The sequence below is a fragment of the Callorhinus ursinus genome, unplaced genomic scaffold, assembly GCF_003265705.2.
Source record: "Callorhinus ursinus isolate GAN/ISIS: 27379988/994484 unplaced genomic scaffold, GSC_fseal_2.0 scaffold91, whole genome shotgun sequence".
Lineage (NCBI taxonomy): Eukaryota > Metazoa > Chordata > Mammalia > Carnivora > Otariidae > Callorhinus > Callorhinus ursinus.
Window position 1 is genome coordinate 2,389,964 of NW_027397153.1, and position 24,137 is coordinate 2,414,100.

The following is a 24,137-nucleotide window of genomic DNA, read 5'->3' on the forward strand; positions in this document are numbered from 1 at the left end:
TATGTACCTCGGGGCTGATACACATATGCCAGATGTATGTATGTTAACATGTGCTAACATTAATGGATTTGACAGGCAATATTTCCACTAAAATTTGAAAGCACAGACTTGCATGGTGTTATGCTCATGGTTTTGGTCCATGCTTCAGTGTATCTATATGCTCTGATTAGAGATGAACCTTATTCTTCAGGTGACTGTAATGCCTCTTGATTTCTGATTCAGAATTTTATAGCCTTATGAAATCATCTCTTCCATATTCTCAAATTTCTCCTCTCAAAATTTTCACAGTAATCTACAGTAGTGCTGTGATAGTTTTGCTGAGGCTACAACAAAACAGAATATAAGGCCACAAAGACAACTGGAAATGCTCTCATTAAACCAACATGCGGATTATGTTTAATTTAGCACTTCCCTTGTGTAGAAACCTTTTTTTTAAAAAAAAAGATTTTTAATTATTTATTTGTCAGAGAGAGAGAGAGCACAAGCAGGGGGACCAGCAGAGGGAGAGGGAGAAGCAGGCTCCTCAATGAGTAAGGAGCCCGATGTGGGACTTGATCCCAGGACCCTGGGCTCATGACCTGAGCCGAAGGCAGACCCTTAAAGACTGAGCCACCCAGGCGTCCTGTGTAGAAACCTTTTTAAGGGAAGATTCTGTTCGTAACTTCCTAACTCCCTGAAATTCCCTGTACTTAATGCTGAGGTCCTTGTTTCTACTAAAGCCATGTTGATTTGTTTTTCCCTGTCTGGCTTAGTAGAAAGTAAGTAAAGTCCAATATCAAAATCCGCATCAGGGCCCCTTGGTGGCTCAGTTAAGTGTCTGCCCTCAGCTCAGGTCATGATCCCAGGGCCCTGGGATCGAGCCCCACACCAGGCTCAGCAGGGAGCCTGCTTCTCCCTCTCCCTTGTGCTCTGTCTCACTCTCTCTCAACTAAATAAAACCTAAAAAAAAGAACCCCCAGGAAGCTGAGACAGTAGCCATTCTCCTATATTTTAGTCATTTAACTTTTGATTTCTTTCCAAGTAGTTTTTTCTTTCCATGCAGAACAGAATATTATAAAAACAAATATTTTTCAAAGAACTGATAATAGTTCTAAAAACTCCTTGCTAAGTGAAACGCCACTAGGACTGAGCTTTTCACAATCATGTAATAATCCTAGCCAGACCTGCCTAGCCCATTAGCAAATGGAATTTTGAGCAACTATAGGCACTCATTGGGCTCCAGTAAAGCCCCGCATGTACAGGGTGCATTGGATACTTGCTGGATCAATGCAGTAACTCTGTGGGGTTTTTTTTTTCTTTTTCAAGTCTTTATTTAAATTCCGGTTAACATAGTTTAATATTAGTTTCAAGTATAGAACTTAGTGATTCATCACTTACATACAACACCCATCACTCATCACAACAAGTCCTCTCCTAATACCCATCGCCCATTTAACCCATCCCTGTGCCCACCTCCCCTCCAGCAACCCTCAGGTTGTTCTCTATAATTAAGAGTCTGTTTCAGGGTTTGCCCCCTTTTTTTTCTTTTTTCCCCTACATTCATCTGTTTCGTTTCTTAAACTCCACATATGAGCGAAATCATATGGTATTTGTTTTTCCCCGACTGACTTATTTCACTTAGTATAATACTCTCTAGCTCCATCCACGTCATGGCAAATGGCAAGATTTCATTCCTTTTTATGGCTGAGTAATATTCCATATTACTCTATATCTATGCCACCTCTTCTTTTTCCATTCGTCAGTCAATGGACATTTGGCCTCTTTCCATAATTTGGCTATTGTTGATAATGCTGCTATAAACATCAGGGTGCATGGATCATTTCAAATCACTATTTTTGTAACCTTCGGGTAAATACCTAGTGGTGCAATTGCTAGATCGTAGGTAGTTCTATTTTTAACTCTTTGAGGAACCTCCAAACTATTTTCCAAAGTGCCTGCCCCAATTTGCATTCCCACCAACAGAGCAAGAGGGTTCCCATTTCTCCATATCCTCGCCAACACCTGTTGTTTCTTGTGTTGTTAATTATAGCCATTCAGGTGTGAGGTGGTATCTCATCATGGTTTTCATTTGCATGTCCCTGAGGATGAGTGATGCTGAGCATCTTTTCATGTGTCTGTTAACCAGCGGGATGTCTTCTTTGGAAAAGTGTCTGTCTATTCATGTCTTCTGCCCATTTCTTAACTGGATTATGTGTTTTTTGAGGATTGAGTTTGATAGTTCTTTATCGACTTTGGATACTCATCCTTTATCAGATATGTCTTTGCAAATAGCTTCTCCCATTCCATAGGCTGCCTTTTAGTTTTTGTTGATTGTTTCCTTCACTGTGCAGAAGCTTTTTATCTTGATCAAGTCCCAAGAGTTCATTTTTGCTTTTGTTTCCCTTGCCTGCGGTAACATGTCTCGTAAGAAATTGCTATAACGAGGTCAAAGAGGTGGCTGCCTGTGTTCGCCTCAAGGATTTTGATGGTTTCCCGTCTCACATTTAGGTCTTTCATCCATTTTGAATTTATTTTTGTGTATGGTATAAGAAATGGGTCCACTTTCATTCTTTGGCATGTTGCTGTCCAGTTTTCCCAATACCATTTGTTGAAGAGACTGTCTTTTTTCCATTGGATATTCTTTCCTGCTTTGTCAAAGACTAGTTGACCATAGAGTTGTGGGTCCATTTCTGGGTTTTCTATTCTGTTCCATTGATCTATGTGTCAGTTTTTGTGCCCGTACAATACTGTCTCGATGATTACAACTTTGTAATAGAGCTTGAGGTCCAGAATTGTGATGCCACCGGCTTTGCCTTTCTTTTTCAAGATTGCTTTGGCTATTTGAAGGTCTTTTGTGGTTCCATACAAATTTTAGGATTGCTTGTTCTAACTCTCTGAAAAGCACTGGTGGCATATTGACAGGGATTTCATTAAATGTGTAGATTGTTTTGGGTAGTCTAGACATTTTAACAATATTTGTTCTTCTAATCCAGGAGCATGGAATATTTTGCCATTTCTCTGTGTCACCTTCAATTTCTTTCATCACTGTTTTATACTTTTAAGAGTACAGATCTTTTACCTCTTTGGTTAGGTTTACTCCGAGGTATCTTACGGTTTTCGGTGCAATTGTAAATGAGATTGATTCCTTGATTTTTCTTCCTGCTGCTTCACTAGTGGTGTATAGAAATGCAACAGATTTCTGTACATTGATTTTGTATCCTGTGACTTTACTGAATTCCTGTATCAGTTCGAGCAATTTTTCGGTGGAATCTTTTGGGTTTTCTATATAGAGTATCATGTCATCTACAAATAGTGAATGTTTGACTTCTTCCTTGCCAATTTAGATGCCTTTTGTTGTCTGATTGCTGAGGCTAGGACTTCCAGTACTAGTGGTCATCCCTGTCTTGAATGGCATTATGAAGAAGAGGTCATATAACGTCCAGGGCCTGGTGCTTCAGTGTCTCTGGTGTATGCTGTGTGCACTCTGCTGCTGTGTTTTGGCTGCTCTATGCCTCAGGTCAGTCTTCTGCAGAGTTTCTCCTTGCCTGCAGTGGGGAGTGTTTGGACCTTGGCCAGAGTGTGGTGAGTTTTAAGTAGGTGTGCTCTGGTCTGCTCGCTAATTGAGACCTGATGTTATTTCTACTGAAATTGAAGCTTTGCAGAACGCAGTGGTCCATAGACGTGGTGCTTGTGGGTGTTTGTGCTGGTCTTCTGAGGGAGGGGCCCATTGCGCTGCTCTTTAGGCACACTTGCCTGAGAAAAATAGTTGCAGCCGAGTACAGGAGGGCAGGACTTGGAGCAAGCAGGTTAGGCAGCCAGTGTTGGTCGTGTGCTTCTTACTGAAGTTGGTTTATGCTGAAGGGAGGGGAAGGAAAATGGCACCAGCCCACTACTTTGTCCCTGGAGGGGGGAATCTGACTTCTCTCAGGGAAGCAGTTTCAGAGGAGCGAATAATTTTCCCTCCTGCATCACAGGCATTTTTCAGATCCCTGATTTCACACTGCCTGTCTCTGGGTCACTTACCTGCCTGGAGCAGTGCAGCACATCTTGGGCTCTACCCTAGCAAGGCCTGCTGACTTTTAACATTCCAAACTTCAGAGACCTGGTGTGGTAGGGATCTATACTGGTCCTCTGGGAAAGGGTCTCACTGTGCTGGGACTGATGCAGATTTGACCCAGAAGGGCAGTCACGCCAGAGCACAGGGGCCTGGGATCTGGAGCAAGCCACCTAAACAGCCAGTGTCCCAGTTAGCTGCACTCAGAAGGTGTCTCTGCATCTATGCTGAGGGGCAGGCAAGGGAAATGGCACCTGCTGGTTCGTTTGTCCCCCGAGAGGCAATGCCATCTCTCACAGATGTGCTCCAAGAAGTACGAACAGTCTCTCCCTTGCCCCTTAGGTGATGCTCAGATGGCACCATCTGCCCCAGGGTTGTTTCCCTATCTCTTCTCCAGGAGCAGGGCTGCTGTGTCCTCAGGCCTCTATCACAGAAAAGCCCAGGGATCTCTAAATCTCCAGTCTTTGAACCCCATTGGTTGCAAAAACTCACAAAACTCAGCCCCTCTTGTTCTTATAGCCAATGGCTTTGGGGAAGCGTGCTCCTCGTGTGTATCCCTGTGCGCTTCATTCTCTCTCACCTTTCTCTGCAACCAGGGTTCGCTCCCCTCAGCAGCACCTGCGATCTATTTCTCCCCCAAAACACGTCTCCACACTTCCTACCTTCCTGGAAGTAGCCTTTTCTCTCCCTCTCGTTGTGCAGTTTGTTCAATCAGTATCAGTCCTCAGGTCAATTGCTTGAGTGTTCAGAATGATGTGATAGTTATCTAGCTGTGTTAGAGGGATGAGGCAAGCCCAAGGTCCCTCCTACTACATCACCATCTTAGCATCATTTTTAGCAGCCAAAACTGTACATTCAAAAAGGACAACATTCTAAACAGTGACTCAATTTGGTTAGCATAACCGTTGAATATAATTTAATCTGTTTGGGACTTCTGGCTCACAATCACCTTAATATATTCTCTGAAAGTCTATTGTATGAGCTTTCATGAATTTCAAAAATAGCTTTAAATAAATATTTTGATGCTCTATTATTGATGCTTTCAATTTCAGGTTACACCTTTATCAGGTTAGCAGAATTATTAAAGAGAAACAAATCCATTTGGATAATTCTGGGAAGTTGCCATATTTTTAAATTACTGTTAAACTGATGTGTTCATCCATTAAACTGATCCCTCATGTTTGTGGTGTTTTAAACACAGTTCGCTGAATACAACATAGTATACAGAATGCTGTATGAGCAACCTCAAAGGAAAAGGATCTCTCTATGACCTCACCATAAGCTGGACCAATAATTCTGACCAGGATTATCGAAAAAGAGCAATTATACAGTATCGTTTTTAGATCCTAATTTGACTAATTCTGTAGGTGTATATTGTATCACAAGTTTCCTTCCTCTTTCCTTACACTCACAGAGACAGAGCTAGAAAGGACTTTAGTTCATTTTACCCAACCCTTTCTTTTGACAGCTAAGGAAATTGAGGCCCAGAGACATACCCTAGATTACAGTATTTGCCAGATCTCAAGTCATTCTACTGCTTGCCCGGTGTTCTTTCCACTATACCAATATCCACATCTAAGGTATGGATGAAATCAGATAACCCCAGGAGATAAAGAAAGGGGCAGTCATAGAAGTAGGATAAGAAATGCAAGGTTGGAGTTGGTTTAGAGTGTTCAGCATGGAAGGAATTCTATTCAGCTGATCATCCCAACTCCTCACCCTGCAACTCACCATGATACAGAGTAGGCTGTTGGCACAGACCCATGAGTAATGAATTGTAGTAATACTGACTTTGCTATACATGAAGACATCATAAAAAACCTCACAAAACACTGGATCAACCAAACATTATGTCCTATCTAACTCTGCCAGTATGAGAAGGACAGTGGCCATCGCTGCCTGGAGATGAACTGGATTCATGGAAAATGTGACCCCAATATGTCTCTAAACAATGTAAATAAATTTCTTCAACCTCAGTTCTTAATTTTAATGAAATTCTCTTTTGGGAGATCTCAAACATAATTCCACCACCAGCAATTTCCAGAAACAAATTATAAGGAAATTAGTTAGGAAACACTGGGAAGATTAATGACAGAACAGTGACAAAAATTAATCAATTTTGACTTTGCTAACTTGTGACTGGATAAATCAAATGACACTTGTTAGAAACCTCAGGTTTCAAACTGAACTACATATCCTGAGAGAAATTTAAGATGACATCCATGGAAAAGTTCATTGAGGCTAGCTGATTTTCATATAAAATGATCAATTCAATATTTTATATATAAAATGGAATAGAAATATATTGATATGTGCATGTAATTGTCGACGTCTATTATTATCCCCACTTCATTTCCAGAATTACTATTTATATTATGGGACAAAAACATGATATAGCAGAATAACCCCAGGTATTTAATTAAGACAGCCTTGGCTTTAAATCTTGACCTCACTCCATATTATGAAATTCACTTCCCTGAACTAAAAACTCTTCATCTATAAAATAAAGATACTAACATTACCTCCCAGAAGGCATTTTTACATTGAATTTTTCAACAAATGGTAACTGAATCATGATTACAAGCTAGACAACATCACCCTGACATCACCTCAGTTACCAAAATAAAAAAGATATTAGAAATGTCAGATATATAAAATACAGATTAAATACTTTTAGTACTTTGGCATTTCTCTATACTTGCCAATCACTGTGTTTTATTAGTTTGTGAAAATGACCTCTACATTTAAGGAGTCTATGGACAATGATTTATTCATAGCAGTTATTCCCAAAGTGTGGCCTACAGGCTTTTAGGGGTCCCCAAGACCTTTTCAGGGGATCTGTGAGGTTAAAACTATGTTCTGAATAATAGTAAGACATTATTTGCCCTTTCACTGTGTGGATATTGGCACTGGTGCTGTGAAAGCAGAGGTGGATCAAGTTCTGGTGCCTGGGCATGAATTACAGCAGTGGTTCCAAAGAAAAGTCAAGTTCAGTTAAGAATATCCTTGAAGGGGCGCCTGGGTGGCTCACTTGGTTAGGCGACTGCCTTCAGCTCGGGTCATGATCCCAGGGTCCTGGGATGAAGCCCCGCATCAGGCTCCCTGCTCGGCTGGAACCCTGCTTCTCCCTCTCCCACTTCCCCTGCTTGTGTTCCCCCTCGCACTGTCTCTCTCTCTATCAATTAAATAAATAAAATCTTAAAAAAAAGAATATCCTTGAAGAAGCAAGGAAAATTACTAATTTAATTAAATCTTGACCACGAGTTCATGACTTTTAATATTCTGTGTAACACATGAAGAGTACACATAAACTACTTCTGCATATGGAAGTATGATGGTTGTCTTAAGGAAAAGCATTTGTGTGATTGTTTTAGTTGCAAGCAGAATTAGTTATTTCTTTTCATGGCACACCATTTTAACTTGATAATAACAACCGACAAACTATGCCTTAGTCAGATACAGGTATTTAGCAAACAGTTTCTTGAAAATGAACAAAATAAACTTCCTAATGCTTAAACTCTCTTCTGAGACTGGTGATATTAAGAAATACAATTATGTAGATATTATCCAAGTATCTGCTCAGTGGAAATGAAAACACAGATCCAAGGGGCGCCTGGGTGGCTCAGTCGTTAAGCGTCTGCCTTCAGCTCGGGTCATGATCCCAGGGTCCTGGGATCGAGCCCCGCATCAGGCTCTCTGCTCCGCGGGAAGCCTGCTTCTCCCTCTCCCACTCCCCCTGCTTGTGTTCCCTCTCTCGCTGTGTCTCTCTCTGTCAAATAAATAAATAAAATCTTTTTATAAAAAAGAAAGAAAACACAGATCCACAGAATGTTAATAGGAGCTTTATTCATAATCAACCCAAAGTGAAAACAACTCAAATGCCCAAAAACTGGTAAGCAGCTAAATAAATTATGGTACACCACTTATCGTGATGAGCACTGACTAATGTATAGAATTGTTGAATCACTATATTGTACACCTGAAACTAATACAACACTGTGTTAATTATGCTGGAATTTAAAAAAAAAAAACAAGCTTTTTAAAAATAAAATAAATTATGGTACATCAGTGTACCATATATATGTAATAGCTTACTCAGCAATAAAAAGGAACTTGTGATGGGCAGAAAAAATGACCTTCTAAAGACGTGCATGTCCTAATCTCTGGAACCCATGAATATGTTACCCTACATCATAAAATGAACTTGTACTTGTGAATAAGGTTAAGAACCTTGAGATAGGGAAATTATCCAAGATTATCCAGGCACGCCAATCTAATCTCACGGGTCTTTATTTTTTTTTTTTAAGATTTATTTATTTATTTGAGAGAGCGAGAATGAGAGAGAGAGAGTACATGAGAGGGGAAAAGGGTTAGAGGGAGAAGCAGGCTCCTCGCTGAGCAGGGAGCCTGATGCGGGACTCGATCCCGGGACTCCAGGATCATGACCTGAGCCGAAGGCAGTCACTTAACCAACAGAACTACCCAGGTGCCCCTCTTACGGGTCTTTAAAAGCAGAAAACATTTCCTGGTGGTAGCCGGAGAGAACTGTGAAGCTCTAAGAAGGGCCAGAGAGATATGATGTTGCTGCTTTGAAGATGGAGGAACAGAGCCACTAGTCAAGGAATAGAGATGGTTCTAGAGGCTAAAAAAAAGGCATGGAAACAACTTCTCCCCTAGAGCATACAGAAAGGAGTAGAGCCCTGCTGAGAGCTTGATTTTAGCTCAGTAAGATCCACAGAACTTTAAGGTAATACATTTTTGTGTTTTATAACAACACAGATGAATATTAAATGCATTGTGCTAAGTGACAGAAAAGCAGATATCATTCCATTTACATGACATTCTGAAAAAGCAAAACTATAGAGATGGAAAACATATTAATGGTTATCAAAGACCAGGGGTAGAAGAAATTGAATACAAAGGGGCAGCAGAGCGAACTTTTAGGGGTAATGGAAGTGTTGTATATCTATCTCTTAGTGGTGGTTACATGAATGATTTCCTTTGTCAAAACCCTCAGAACTATTCACTAAAAAATTTAGTTAAATGAATGTAAACAATACCACAATAAATCTGACCTCATGGGATGCCTGAGTGGCCCAGTCAGTTAAGCATGTGCCTTTGGCTCAGGTCACGATCTCAGGGTCCCGGGATTGACTCCAGCCTCCAGCTCCACACTCAGAGGGGAGTCTGCTTCTCTCTGTCCCTCTGCCCCTCCCCCCCAACTCATACTCTCTCTCTCTCTCTCTCAAATAAATAAATAAAATCTTTTAAAAATATCTGACTTCAATCAGAGAAAGACATGTTATCATATGACCTCACTGACATGAGGAATTCTTAATCTCGGGAAACAAACTGAGGGTTGCTAGAGTAGTGGGGGTTGGGAGGGATGGGGTGCCTGGGTGATAGACATTGGGGAGGGTATGTGCTATGGTGAGCGCTGTGAATTGTGTAAGACTGTTGAATCACAGACTTGTACCTCTGAAACAAATAATACATTATATGTTAAAAAAAAAAGAAGAAGATAGCAGGAGGGGAAGAATGAAGGGGGTAAATCGGAGGGGGAGACGAACCATGAGAGACGATGGACTCTGAAAAACAAACTGAGGGTTCTAGAGGGGAGGGGGGTGGGGGATGGGTTAGCCTGGTGATGGGTATTAAGGAGGGCACGTTCTGCGTGGAGCACTGGGTGTTATACGCAAACAATGAATCATGGAACACTACGTCAAAAACTAACGATGTAATGTATGGTGATTACCATAATAAAAAAATCCGACTTCAGGGGCACCTGGGTGGCTCGGATGGTTAAGGGTCTGCCTTCTGCTCAGGTCATGATCTCGGAGTCCTGGGATCGAGCCCCGCGTCAGCCTCCCTACTCAGCCGAGACTCGGCTTCTCTCTCCCCACTCCTGCTCTCTCTCTCTCGCTCTCTCACTCTCTCCTTAAATAAATAAATAAAATCTTTAAAAAAATAAAAAAAAATCTGACTTCACAATGTTGTTTTTTTTGTTTTTTTTTTTATATTTCCCATATAATAAATATCAGGAGATTGAAATCACATAAACAAAAGCTCTTTGGAGTTCTCGGTAATATTAAGAGTGTAGAAGGTCCCTGAGCCTTAAAAGTTTTGGAATCTCTGGTCTAGTAGCTATTCCAAAGTAGACCATTATATGTGAGAAGAATAATAAGTGTTTTTATCAGTTTCAAAATTATTTTTGTTCACTACTACACTGCAAGCAACATGAAGGCAGAAAGCCTATTATGGTAATTTATCCCCACAGTATCACCAGAACATAGCACAGAAACTGGGCACATAGCATCTGCATCAATCTCCTATTGATGTTGTAACAAATTTCCACATACTTAATGGTGTAAAACAACATAAATGTATTCCCTCACAGTTCTTAAGGTCAGAAGTCTGAAGTGGGTCTTACCAGGCTAAAATCGAGGTGTTGTCAGAGATACATTCTTTTGGGAGGCTCCAGAAGGGGATCTGTTTCTTGCCTTTTCCAGCTTCTAGAGGTTTCTAGAGGTTCATGACCCCTTCCTCCATGTTCAAACCCAGCAACGTAGCATCTTCAGATCTCTCCCTCTGATCTTCTATATGCTGCTTCCATCTTTCCCTTCTAGTTACATTGGGCCCCACAAGGATAATCCAGAATAATTTCCCATCTCAAGATCTTTAACTTAATTACATCAGCAAAGTCCTTTTTGCCGTGTAAGGTGATATAATCACAGATCCCAGGGATTAGGTCATGGATATCTTTCAGGAGTGATTTTTCTATATCACAGTACAAATGCAATTTAAAAAAAAATTCATTGAGAAACAATTTACATACCCTACAAATCACTCTCTTCAAGGGTACAATTTCATCATCTTTAGTATATTCACAGAGTTGTACATCTAACACCACACTCAATTTTGGAAAATTTTCATCACCCTAAAGATAAACTCCAGACCCATTAGTATCACTGCCAATTTCTCCACAAACTAGACAACACTAGGCAACCTATGATATAATTTCTGCCCCTATAGATTTGACTATTTTGAACATTTTACAAAAATGAAATCATACAACCTGTGGTATTTTGTGATGGCTTCTTTTACTTAGCATATTTTTAAGGTTTATTAATGGTGTAGCATACATCAGTACTTTTTCCTTCTTATGGATGAATAATATTACATTGTATGCATATACCACATTTTATTTGTTCGTTGAACAGGTGATATTTGTATTATTTCCACTTTTTGTTATTATAAATAATGCTGCTATAAACATGTGTGTACAAGTTTTTATGTAAACATGTCTTCATTTCTCGTGGGAATATACCTAAAAAGGAAATTGCAAGGTCACATAGTAACTCCATTTTTAACTTTTTGAGGACCCACCAAACTGTTTTCCAAAGAAGCTCCACCATTTTACATTCTCACTGTATGAGTATTCTGATTTTTCCACATCTTCACAGCATTTATTATCTGTCATTTTTATTATAGCAATCCTTAATGAGCATGATTTATGATTTTCACTCGCATTTTCCTGATGACCAGTGATGTTGAACATCTTTTCATGTGTTTATTGGGCATTTGTGTATCTTCTTTAGAAAATGTGTACTCAAATCCTTTGCCTATATTTAAATTAGGTTGTTTTTCTTTTTATTACTGAGTTATAGAGTGTTTTATATTGTCTAGATTCAAGTTCCATATCAGATACAAGATTTGTGAAAACTTTCTGCCATTCTTTGCATTTCTTTAAAGGTATGACAGGCCAGCTTACTTCATAGTAAAACTAATATGCCATATCAATCAATTTTTATACCAAATTCTTAAAAGAATTTTTTAAATTGAATTTTCTAGTTGGAAAAGAATTTATTCATGTGGTACAAAAAGATAAAACACAAGTAATGAAAATAAAAACCCTGAGACTGCTCCAATTCCTAAAATAAGATATTTGCAAAATAAGAAATTAAAGTTCATTGCTTGGAAAATATGTTTTACTTTTTAAAAAAAAATGATGTTAAGACGAACCATGAGAGACAATGGACTCTGAAAAAAAAACTGAGGGTTCTAGAGGGGAGGGGGGTGGGGGGATGGGTTAGCCCGGTGATGGCTATTAAAGAGGGCACATTCTGCGTGGAGCACTGGGTGTTATGCACAAACAATGAAACATGGAACACTACATCCAAAACTAAAGATGTAATGTGTGGTGATTAACATAACAATTAAAAAATTATTTAATAAAAGATGTTATTTATTTATTTGACATAGAGAGAGCACAAGCAGGCGCAGCAGCAGGGAGAGGGAGAAGCAGGCTCCCCACTGAGCAGGGAGCCTGATGTGGGGCTCCATCCCAGGACCCTGGGATCATGACCCAAGCTGAAGGCAGATGCTTAATGACTGAGCCACCCAGGCATCCCAGAAAATATGCTTTACTTTTATTTTTTTTAAAGATTTTATTTGTTTATTTGAGAGAGAGAGAGGGCATGAGAAGGGGGGAGGGTCAGAGGGAGAGGCAGGCTTCCCACTGAGCAGGGAGCCGGACATGGGACTTGATCCCAGGACTCCAGGATCATGACCTGAGCCAAAGGCAGTCGCTTAACCAACTGAGCCACCCAGGCGCCCATGCTTTACTTTTAAACTCAAATTCATTTTGACTGCTTGACACATAATTTAATACTTAAAATACTCTAGCTAAATTATTTGATAATATAGAGAGAGTATTACTTCTCTGGATAGACATGTTTTACACAACAGTATTTAATTAGTGCTGGTAAAAACCACCTGATAATTTTAATCATAATTGATTAATGGGTTAGCAATTTATTCAATAATATGAATAGCATAAAGACCAATAAAGGGAATAACCTGATAATTGTTCACTGTACAGTTTTGCTCATTAGTAATACTAATTCAAGAATTTGAAATTTCTTCTATTCAGTTTCATTATATAGTTTTGTATGTGATTTAACAAAAATAGCTTTGCAATGCCAAGCTTTTTTTCTTTTTTCCTTCCTTCCTTCCTTCCTCCCTTCCTCCCTTCCTTTTGTAGGGGAGGAAAAATAATTTTCCCTTTACCCTTCTAGGTTCTTGGCTAAGACCCCGTGCCCATAATAAAAGACAGATTAACAAGAGTAAAACAAACAGAAGCTTAATAACATGGATCCCTCCTGTATCCATGGGAGAGACCCAGGAAAACTGAGTAACTCCCTGAAATGGCACAAGCCACCACCTAAAATACCATCTCCAGATAAAGACAAAAAAAGATGTTGGGGGTAGGGGGGCCAGTCATGGGAGGTTATCAGGAAAAGCCTGGTAAATAAGGGTAAGGTTGTTATGCAGGTTTAAGTTGGGGGTCTTCCCCACTGATAAGTTTCTACAGATTTAGAGTTATCTTCTTCCTCCTGGTACAGAGGAGGAGACATCTTTACAAATGGAGGTTTCTCTTATAAATGTAAATGTCCCTTACAAAATGGTAACTTTTGGGCACCTGGGTGGCTCAGTCCTTAAGCATCTGCCTTCAGTTCAGGTCATGATCCCAGGGTCCTGGGAGCGAGTCCTGCATTGGGCTCCCTGCTCCGCGGGAGGCCTGCTTCTCTCTCTCCCACTCCCCCTGCTTGTGTTCCCTCTCTCGCTGTCTCTCTCTCTGTTGAAAAATAAATGAAATCTTAAAAAAATAAAATAAATAAAATAAAAAATAAAAGGCAACTGGTTTTTTTTAAAAAAAAACAACAAAATGGTAACTTTTACTGAGTTTTCAGAGCTTCCTCTGTGTCTGCTGTTTCTAAAATTGGTTCAAAAATAATCCTTATAACCAAAAGTCCTATTTTGGGTGGCATATTCTGGTTCCCCTTCACTTTTCTTTCTTCCTTTTTAAGAGTGGCTCCATTACTTCGGGGGTTGGTTAGCATAATACAGAGAATATAGAGGGAAATATATAAAATGGCACTTAACACTGTTTTAAAGCCCAAAATGGAGTCATTTGCCACAACAGCAAACCAAAATTTAAATCAGCTTCAACCTCTCCCAGGAATGTGACCTTTTTCTTTTTTTTTTTTTTTTTGGTGAAGCAAATATATTCTCTATTTTATTTTTTTCCTTTACTTTGTTTTTTAATTTAATTTTATTATGTTATGTTAGTCACCACACCTTTTAAGAGTTAATCTGACATTTCCTGATTAGCACTAGTGAAGTCATCTGTATGATAAAAACAAAACAAAACAAAACAAAACCTGCCTTTCCCTTCTCCCAAAAGAAGATGAAACAATCCTTTCTTTTGTTTTGCTAATCATTCCTTGCGCCTCCCTCCTGCTATAACAACTTTCCATTTCGTACAACTCCTGGGACCATCTCTCTGCTTGCTAGATGGGATGCTATCTGGTTCATGAATCACTTAATAAAGCCAATTAGATCTTCAAATTTACTTGATTGAATTGCGTTTTTTAACACCAATGCCAGTACTCAACTCATTAGGGCTATAACTAAAGATATTATTAATTTTCATGTTATTAACTTTTTCTTAGAACATAAAGACTTGAACTTGAAGTATATACACAATACACATGCAACTTTATGCAAAATACTTTTCATAAATTAACAGTACATGTTAAAATCCTGGAAACTGAATGTTGTGTGGATTTGTATTTTGTCTTAATAGAACAGGAAGAGAAAAACATTCAATTAGGGAGGGTTATACTGAAAATAAAGCTTTTAAAGTAAAAATGTCATCTTTTCCCTCTGTACTTTTCACAGGCTACACAATGTCCTGAGAGGATTCATTATGAGAAAGGTGTCATTCAGAGCTTTAAGGTCTTACTTTGGAAGGAACTAATGAGAAAATAAATTAGAAAGTGAGATTTTATCTTTTTTTTTTCAAATAAGTGATCTTAAGTTTTCTTCTTATAGAAAAAGTTTAAATCAGTTTATCACAAGTATACATAAACCGTTAATTTTTGCAGCTCTGAGGTAAGGTCAAGGATTTTTTCATACAAAGTCTATGAGAAAGGGGTCTGTAGAGATCATCTAATCTTAAACTGTGACATCAACCATTCAAGTCCTTAGCCTAATCCATTCCCAGAGAAATTTTTAAAAGCTTTAAATACTAGACTGTATCTTTTGTAGACTATCTCTAGTCTTCCTTATGAAAATAGACTGGGCTCTGATTCAGTCTTGTAAGAAAAAAAGAATGAGTCCACTGGAGACTTCAAAGGTAAGCATCTTAACACCTTTACAGCATTCAGAATAAACTGTGAAGCATACATGTTCTCATCTCTCACCTCGCTTTTTGTGAAGTGTCTTAAGCCAGAAGCTGGAAAGGAATTAAAAGGCAAGCAAATTTTAGCATGGAAAAGAGGTCCATTTATACACCTCCAACATCTCTCTGAACATTTTACAAGTCTTAGAATATAGACAAAATAAGCCTCAAAATAAATGGATGACCTTTCAGAAGAAAACAAAATTATGTTCCCACCCCAGTCATGACACACTGGAAGAGGAAGTCTCTCAAAACAGATACTAATACAAATTCTAAACTGAAAAGATATTGGAAAAAAAATTATCCTGTGTTACCTAAGAAAACAAAAGAAAAACTATGATGTGAGTTATCAACAAAGGTATCCCAAGGGGAAATAAAACGCCAACTTTCCTGTTCTTACCCTTAAACCCATAAGAAGAAGTTTCTCGGAACATCTAAGGATAATCTGAATAGATTTTATTTTGATACGAACACTGTAACATGATCCTTAAGTCTACCACTGTTAACATCTCCCTCAGAATCAACAAATTCTCAGGTGGTGAGTATCTCTAATAATTCACACATTCCCCATGTTCTAGCCCATAATAATCACCCTCAGACTTTTAACCAAGAAACATTATTTTCTCCTCTGTGATACACATTGCCTAACTTGAGGCAAAGGGATTTATTATGCAAAGGGAATTGCCAAGTAAAAGGATCTGATGTTTCTCCTTCAAAATCTTTCCGGACTGCTTTATTCATGACAAGACTATTGCTAATTTAGACATTGATTTCCTGCTACCCTTGTGTCTAAATCAAACCCAAAGAGAAGACCTTAAAGAGGTACCAGACTTTTTTGTGGGTAAAATAATCGGATATAGGGAGCATTATTGGGACTTAACCCAGGAAAGTTCAGATTGACCTATCTAAACCTCTACCTAAACTCATACAACACCCTCATAAACCATAAGCTCCAGAAGTACAGAATAGTCAGAAGCCTGTTAGAAAAAGGACCCACCAAACTTTGTAGAAGTCCTTGTAACACTCCCATCCCTGTAGTCAGAAAACCCTTTGGGCAGGAATGTAGATTTGTTTGGGACTTTAGAATCATAATTAGACTAGTCACTCTGCTTTTCTATAGCATGCAAACCAAATACCATTTTCCATTAGCAAAGTCTTCCTAGGTGGCAGGACTCGTGGTGCACATCGCAACGGTAAATACATACTCTAGAAGCAGATAGGGTTTTGTGGATAGTTTATGATTTTAGAATGCTTTGGAAACAAATAATGTTCCTGTCCTCAGCAGAAAGCCCAATTAAGAATGGTCAATAGATAATAGAAATTTTGATTGCACTAATGCTTACTAAATAGGTAGCTATTATCAAAAGAAGGTAACATGGTGGCTAAAGAAAGTGTTCTAGCTAATCATACGTCAGGTACCTCATCTCTAAGCCCTCACCAAGATCCTAGCCCTTAAGATATCTCAAGAGAGTAAATCTTTAGAGAGTTTCAAAGAGACCAATATAGAATGCCAGCCATTGGAATCAAGTCAGAAAAGGACTGCCAGGAGAAATTTGTATTCAGCAAACTTAATTCCATCTGCTAACTTAATTCCCCTCTGCTATGTAACCTAACATATTCACGGTCCTTCTTACCTTAGTAAGACTGAAGTCATCTTTCTCTCATCAAGGGATTTATTTTTACTTGAATTTTGAAGGAGCCAGAATTTAATATCACTTGAATCACCAGAAAGAGTAAGAGAGCTAGCAACTCATAAACTATTAGATCTTAAAAGGCTCTGAGAGAATAGCTGTCTTAAGCCCTCATTTTACATAGAAGGACAGTTGTTTGGTGCAACTCGGGCGTAATAAAATCTTTCCTACGTCAGTAATGTATGAACACGGTTTGAACCTCAATTTGGAAAAACAAACAAAAAAGAGCAATATTTATGCCCGTGACCTATAAAGGTAGATTGAGATGCTAATTATACAATGTTCCATCATGGAGCATATGAAGGACGATAAAAGAAAACAGTAAAAGCATTTCATTGTATTCCGTGAGAAATTGATAAGGTCTTCAACAAGCATGGTGGTTGTGGAATTGCAGCATAGGAAGCAGATATAAATGATATTTTGACAGTAGAATCAGCAGGGTATCTTTCATTTTCTTGTTACCCAGTTCTCTGAATATCAAGTCCTTTCTCTCCAAAGTTAACTTGCTTCTACCTTCCTGCAACCACTCTTCTCTGTATGTCATTATATTGTTACAGACTAGCATCACTCCTGGCTCACAGTTACTGCTTAAGAAATACCGAGATAATAAATTCTATATATTTCTCTGCTCCCCAAGTCAAAGATCCTCCTCCGAGACCTCCTGAAAGTTTGATTAAATATTTTTCTGAAGTAATATAAATCCCTATTTGTAGATATTTTTCATTTAGTTTGATAGCATCAAGGGTGAAGGTTGTAAAATATAATGTTGACTGTCATTCAGCCAATTGAAAAAGACTGTGTTCTTTGGGACCTTAATTCACTGGTGAAAGAAATATTAATAGTGGGACATGATAAATGGCAATGCTTTCCTGACCCCCAAAGTGGAGGAAACATAAAGCTTTGTGTTGGAAGTAAGCTATGGACCGAGTGTTAGGAGTCCTGGGTTTTGGTCTTAACTCAGAATCTCTAAATGCATGAACTCAGGTGATTTTTTTTAAGCCTCTTTTAGACTCAGTTTCAAATTCTAAAATATTGGGTGCTTACACTAGATGATCTACATGGACCATTTTAGTTCTGCAAGGCAATGAATGGTTATAAATATTTAATTTCAGTTTCTGAGTCATCTGTAAAAATAGTTTCAAAAACAAGCTCTGCAGCAGGAAACCTTTCTCTACCATAGCAACTACCATGTTACTCTGTGACACAGCAGAGATAGAAGTTGGCAGCACAGATAAAGATGCTTATTATCTTAGCACCCATCACAAACACTGGCAGATGGCATTCCTGAATCACAGGTGGTAAAACAAAATGCTTATAAACAAAGGGGAGGAAAATCATGGAGCCCTTTTGTTCTACCTGACCAGAAATCTCTCTGCTTCAGCCAGTCAAAAAACACAGACTCTACATAATCAAAAACGTTTTTAATCGTTGGGTATACAAAGATCAAGGAGAAGCGTTGATTGCCTTTGAAGAGCCCACAGTCTTGTGAGGAGAGAAAAAAACTGAATTCGACTAAATATAAGAGTGTGTTATGAATGTTATCATGGAGTTAAAGCACGCCTTTATGAGTGCCAGTTAAGGACAGAATAAAAACTCCTTACCTAGTACACAAGGGGGTAGCAGTCAGGAATAAAACTCTCTTGTTTTAACTCCAACCAGTCCAGCCTCTTTACCTATTTGTATCTTATAATCACACTATACTAAAATCTGTCCTATCCCCCTTTCCTACACCTGTGCCATTATGCACGCCATTCCCTCTGCCTTTAAAGCGTCGGGCCATCCTTACCTTTTACAAACCACAATTCAACCATCTATGACCAGAAGCACATTCTGATTTTCTTTTTTTTTTTTAAGATTTTATTTATTTATTTGACAGAGAGACACAGCGAGAGAGAGAGAACACAAGCGGGGGGAGTGGGAGAGGGAGAAGCAGACTCCCCGCGGAGCAGGGAGCCCGATGCGGGGCTCGATCCCAGGACCCCGGGATCACGACCTGAGCCGAAGGCAGACGCCCAACGACTGAGCCACCCAGGCGCCCACATTCTGATTTTCTTAAGCATTAACTCATCACCTCCAGCATCTTTCCTGGTATGGAACATTTTTAGAACATTTACCAGATTGGTTTATAATTTATCTGTTAACATATGGTCTCAAGCACCTCCAACCAAAATGATAGTAAAAGACATCAAATTTGTAAAATACCTTTTATTACCTTATTACCAGAGTTCTGAAGTCAATTTATATGTTTATTTTACTCCTATCACTATTCTAATCAATAGTCCCTTGATTCTAACTGCAGTATCTTGATATTTTGAAGGTAAATACATTTAATATAACTGTTTGAATATCCTTTATCAAATGGGGCAGAGTGTCAATACAGAGCGTAAATACTTTTAAATAAAAATACGAGTTACTGGGAATCAAGGAACATATGTGTTTATTATTCTTAGAATACAGCACAGTGACTCGCATACACTCAGTTTCCCATATTGAATGAAGAAACGCATGCAGATTTGTAAATAAAATTAAAATTAGAGTAACCAAGGAAAGCATTTTGGGGACTAGCACATTTGAGCCCGAAGCTGAAGTCTGGGTGGATGTTCAGCTAGCCTGTGAGAGTAAACAAAGGGCTATTTAGGTAAAGGAGACAGCCTGAGCAAATGTATGGGCTAAGATTAGGCAGGGGCGATTAGCCTCGTGTGGTAGTAACAAAGCAGAATCAGAAATGAGACTTAAAAGGAAGCTCCATGAGGTGCCACGCTGAGGAACTGACATTTAATTCTGTAGGCAATGAGGAATCTTACAAGGTTTACGAGGAAGTATGCTATGATAATATGCATCTTTTTGAAATTCCACCTCACCAGAATGGGAATTGGCTTGGAGAGGGCCTGAATGGAAGCCTGGAACCCAGTTGGAAAGGTATGGTAATAAGTAAGGAAAGAAATTCTGGGAGACTGTATTGAGGCAGTAGGAGTGGGGATGGAGAAAAACATATAAATAATTATGAAAGGAAGACAGCAATTCAATTTTAGTGATGGAGGAGTCCACAGTGATCATGAGGGATTTTTTTCAACTTTTTTTTTTTTTTTACTCTCATAAGTATCTAGGTGTTTTTTTTTTTTTTATGTTCACTTAGCCAGCACAGAGTACATCAGCTTTTAATTTTGAAATAATTGTAGAGTCACAGGAAATTGCCAAGATAGTACAGTAGTACAGGGAGGTCCCATGCAACCACAGCCTTAACAGTTTTCCCCTGATAGTTAAATCTTATATAATTATAGCACAATATCAAAACCAGAAAATTAACATTTGTACGAAATGTGAGTATAGGACTTTGTCATTTTGTCACGTGTAAATTTGTGTAAAATCCACCCTGACAATCAAGATACAGAATTATTCAATCACAAAAATCTTCACACTACACCTTTATAGTCACCACCACCCCCCCGACCCACACCATCCCTAAACCGTACTAACAACTAATGTACCTCTGCCTCCATTTTATCATTTGAGAATTGTACATAAGTGGAGTCATATAGTATGAGACCGCTGTAATTCTTATTATCTGCGCGTCCAACAACTCGATTTAATTCTGACACTATGGAGTTTGCATCAGACCGCACCAGTTACAGGGCCCGCTCTCATAAGACTACCCCCACTTCCGAAGCCAGCTGCAAATGGGGTGCCCAGGCTACCTAAAGTTCTGCCAGACAACTACAAATTTGGGAGTTCCTAAATCCACTCCCTCAGTTTCAATAGTTTTCTATAATGGCTCACAGAACTCAGAACACTTAATGTTAACTAGCTTATTATAAAAGGCTACAACTCAGGACTAGCCAAATGCATAGGGTAAGGGTAGAGGGCTAGGGAGGGTGAAAAACTTCCAGGCCCTCTCTGGGGCACCACCTTCCCAGTGCCTTAATGAGCTGTTCACCAACCCAGAAGCTCTCTGAATCTCATTGCTCAAGAGATTTTAGCTGGAGGGAGATAAGATGGCGGAGGAGTAGGGCGGCCCTAAGCTTGCCCCCTCCCTCAAACAACGCTAGATAAATATCAGATCATTCTGAGCAGCCGAAAAATCAATCAGAAGTCTTAGAGAACAAAGCTGCATGTCTACAAAGCAGAAAAATGACCCGTGGAAGGTAGGAACTGCAGAGAGTTGATTAGTGGGAGAAAAGAGCCTTGGGCACTACCCAGGGGAAGGAGTGGTGAGAGAGAAGAGGAGAGAGAGAAAGCACAGAAAGAAGGAAAAAAAAATGAAAACCTGCACAGAGGACCGCACAAGAAAATTATTCCCCAAAACCACTGGCAGGGGAAAAGGAGAGGGTTACAATAAGCCAGTTTTCTATAAATAGCAGAGTGCAGAGTCTGAAGTTTTGGAGGTCCATATGATCCTCTCAATAGATGCAGAAAAAGCATTTGACAAAGTGCAACATCCATTCATGATAAAAACCCTCAACAGAGTAGGGACAGATGGAACATACCTCAACTTCATAAAGGCCATCTATGAAAGACCCACAGCTAATATCATCCTCCATGGGGAAAAACTGAGAGCTTCTCCTCTGTGCTCAGGAACAAGACAGGGATGTCCATTCTCACCATCACTATTTACCTTAGTGCTGGAAGTCTTAGCCACAGCAATCAGACAACAAAAGCAAACAAAAGGTATCCAATATGATACTCTATATAGAAAACCCAAGAGACTCCACCAAAACAATTGCTAGAACTGATACAGGAATTCAGTAAAGTCACAGGATACAAAATCAACGTACAGAAATCTATTGCATTTCTCTACACCAATAGTGAAGCAGCAGAGAGAGAAATCAAGGAATCAATCTCATTTACAATTGCACCCAAAACTGTAAGATACCTAGGAATAAACCTAACCAAGGAGGTAAAAGATCTGTACTCTGTAAAACACTTGTGAAAGAAATTGAAGATGACTCAGAGAAATGGCAAAATATTCCATGCTCCTGGATTAGAAGAACAAATATTGTTAAACTGTCTAGACTACCCAAAACAATCTACACATTTAATGAAATCCCGTCAATATGCCACCAGTGCTTTTCAGAGAGTTGGAACAAGCAATCCTAAAATTTGTATGGAACCACAAAAGACCTTCAAATAGCCAAAGCAATCTTGAAAAAGAAAGGCAAAGCCGGTGGCATCACAATTCTGGACCTCAAGCTATATTACAAAGTTGTAATCATCGAGACAGTATTGTACGGGCACAAAAACTGACACATAGATCAATGGAACAGAATAGAAAACCCAGAAATGGACCCACAACTCTATGGTCAACTAGTCTTTGACAAAGCAGGAAAGAATATCCAATGGAAAAAAGACAGTCTCTTCAACAAATGGTATTGGGAAAACTGGACAGCAACATGCCAAAGAATGAAAGTGGACCCATTTCTTATACCATACACAAAAATAAATTCAAAATGGATGAAAGACCTAAATGTGAGACGGGAAACCATCAAAATCCTTGAGGCGAACACAGGCAGCCACCTCTTTGACCTCGTTATAGCAATTTCTTACGAGACATGTTACCGCAGGCAAGGGAAACAAAAGCAAAAATGAACTCTTGGGACTTGATCAAGATAAAAAGCTTCTGCACAGTGAAGGAAACAATCAACAAAAACTAAAAGGCAGCCTATGGAATGGGAGAAGCTATTTGCAAAGACATATCTGATAAAGGATGAGTATCCAAAGTCGATAAAGAACTATCAAACTCAATCCTCAAAAAACACATAATCCAGTTAAGAAATGGGCAGAAGACATGAATAGACAGACACTTTTCCAAAGAAGACATCCAGCTGGTTAACAGACACATGAAAAGATGCTCAGCATCACTCATCCTCAGGGACATGCAAATGAAAACCATGATGAGATACCACCTCACACCTGAATGGCTATAATTAACAACACAAGAAACAACAGGTGTTGGCGAGGATATGGAGAAATGGGAACCCTCTTGCTCTGTTGGTGGGAATGCAAATTGGGGCAGGCACTTTGGAAAACAGTTTGGAGGTTCCTTAAAAAGTTAAAAAAATACGGGGACCTGGGTGGCTTAGTTGGTTATTCGTCTCCCTTCGGCTCAGGTCATGATCTCAGGGTCCTGGGATGGAGCCCCTTGTCGAGCTCCCCATTCAGCGGGGAGTATGCTTGTCCTTCTCCCTCACTCTCTACCCCTCCTCCTGATCATGCTCTGGCTCTCTGGCTCTCTCCCAAATAAAATCTTTAAAGAAAATAAAATCTTAAAAAAAAAAAGGTTTTAAAAAATAGAACTACCCTACGATCCAGAAATTGCACTACTAGGTATTTACCCAAAGGATACAAAAATGCAGATGTAAAGGGGTACACCCATTTGGTGCACCCCAATGTTTATAGCAGCATTATCAACAATAGCCAAACTATGGAGAGAGCCCAAATATCCATAGACTGATGAATGGATAAAGAAAATGAGGTATATACATACAATGGAATATTCCTCAGCCTTCAAAAAAAATGATATCCTGCCATCTGCAAGGACATGGATGGAGCTAGAGTATATTATGCTAAGCAAAATAAATCAGAGAAAGACAGATAGCATATGATTTCATTCAAATGTGGAATTTAAGCAAACAGATGAACATATGGGAAGAGGGGGAAGGAGAGAGGGAAACAAACCATAAGAGACTCTTAAAGATAAAGAACAAAGTGAGGGTTGATGGAGGGAGGTGAGTGGGGGATGGGTATTAAAGAGGGCACTTGTGATGAGCACTAGGTACTGTACATATGTGATGAATCGCTGAATTCTACTCTAGAAACCAATATTGCACTATATGCTAACTAAAATTTTAAAAAACAAATATAAATAAATAAATTAGATTAAAATAAAAATAAATTTAAATTTAAATTTAAAAAAAGAGTTTTCATAAAATTCAATCTCCAGCTCCCTCCTCACAGGTATGGGGTGGGGATAAGCCCTCTTATCACTTCATTTGGGATCCAGCCCCATCAGAGGCTATCTAGGGCCTCCACCTTAAGTCACCTAATTAGCATAATTTCAAGTGTGATTGAAAAGGGCTTCTTAGGAATAACAAAGTACACTCCCATCACTCAGGAAATTCCAAGGGTTTTAGGAGTTCTGTGCCAGGAACTAGGGACAAATAACAAATATATA